We start from the raw sequence: 1,797 nt of genomic DNA on the forward strand, positions 1-1,797 counted from the left end.
GTTTACCGCCCAAGGATAATAATGTTGATATGGTTGCTACATAAGGAGATGATACTTCAGCTTTATCAACAGTGCAAAAGTGGGCAGATGAATTTAAGAGGGGAAGGCAGAGTCTTGGAGATGACCCAAGGTCTGGACATCCTCCAACTGCCACCCCCGAGGAAAACATTGATCGTATTCACCACATAATGATGGATAAGAGGAGATTGACTATAAATCAAATAGTCAATGCTATTAACGTACCCCGTGAGTGAGTTGAGAATACACAGCCCAATGAACTTGACATGATGAAGGTTTCTGCTCGGTGGGTGCCACATCTGTTACCTAATCAAAAGCACATCACGGGAAAATCTGACAGATTTGTTTCAGGCAGATTCAGCTGGTTATCTTGAACGTTTTCTAACCCTGAATAAATGTTGGGTTCATCACTTTGATCCAAAGACAAAGAGACAACCAAAGCAGTGGAATCCCCCCTCCTCACCCGCTCCAAAGAAGGCCAAAATTGCTTCATCTGTTGGAAAGGTGACGGCCTCAGCTTTTCGGGATGCGAAAGGCATTGTGTTTATTGACCGTCTTCAAAGGGGCCACACCATCAATGAAGAGTACAATGCCAACTTGCTGAGGTAGTTACGAAAGGCTATCAATACCAAACCCCTATGGAAACTGCCGAAAGGAGTTTTGTTTCATCAGGATAATGTTTCTTGGCTTCAGTGACTGCTGTGGGTGAGTGTGGCTTTCAACTGGTTGATCAGCCTCTCTATTCTCTTGATTTGACCACATCTGACTAGCATCTGTTCATCAATATAAAAAATAAAAAAATCACTTGGTTGGGAACCAGTATCGCAATAATGATGACGTCATATCTGCTGCTGCTGCTGATATTTTTTGACGAACAGGAATGAAAGCTTCTTCACCAATGGTATCCAAGCGCTGCAACATCAATGGAAGAATTGTGTGGGACCGCAAGAAGGACTATGTTGAAAAATAAACCTCATTTGGACACATTCCAAGAGGGTATCTACCTTGGTTAGATTATGAACTTTTCAGTCAACCCTTGTATATATGTCTTTTATCTTTTATTTGTTTCAGTCATCAGATTGCGTCCATGCTGGTGTCCATGCTGGAGCATCGCTTTGAAGAATTTCCTAATCGCCCCTATTACTTATTTTCTTTTTAGCCTGGTACTTATTCTCCCGGTCTCTTTTGCCGAACCACTAATGGTGCGGGAATGTAAACACAACAGACCGGTTGGTTCTCCAAGGCATAAAAACGGCAGTCGTACATTAGGTAATAAAGTGGGTATATTATCAATAGAGGTGCATTGTTTTCATTTTAAAGTTTATCACTACAGATTTTATACAAAGTTCGATCGCATATTTTACATAGATGCATTCGTATACGAAACGTCGTAACTTCCAGAACTGGCTCTGAACTCTATAGAAAATCTGTAGTGATGAACTTAAAAATGAAAACAATGCACTGCTAACACTAAAGTAAAGCACAATATTGACTTGTAAACCTTTAATATACTTAGTAGTATATTATGGTTGCAAAGCGAGGGGGCCGTTATGCTTCCTTCTCTCTCTGCTGTAGCAGTAGCAGCTGCCGACCGCGCAGTTTTCACGGGGCCGCAATGTGCGTTCGAGGTGTCGATGTTCACTGAGTCCTGCAATTCGCATCAGTTCACGCGGATAGCCGCGCTCTTCATCGACGGACGAGCCGAGTGATCCCCCGTCCAGGGTTTCGGTATTTGCTACTACTACTACTACTACTAGTGACTGACGACCGCCTACCGGC

At 42.8% G+C, this 1,797-nt stretch overlaps 1 pseudogene; it reads right to left on the reverse strand.

The window, feature by feature from the left end:
• Positions 1 to 1,588: 1,588 nt before the first annotated feature.
• LOC128248441 (5.8S ribosomal RNA) lies at positions 1,589 to 1,743 on the reverse strand (annotated as a pseudogene).
• Positions 1,744 to 1,797: the final 54 nt, after the last annotated feature.

Source organism: Octopus bimaculoides, chromosome 7 (genome assembly GCF_001194135.2).
Source record: "Octopus bimaculoides isolate UCB-OBI-ISO-001 chromosome 7, ASM119413v2, whole genome shotgun sequence".
Lineage (NCBI taxonomy): Eukaryota > Metazoa > Mollusca > Cephalopoda > Octopoda > Octopodidae > Octopus > Octopus bimaculoides.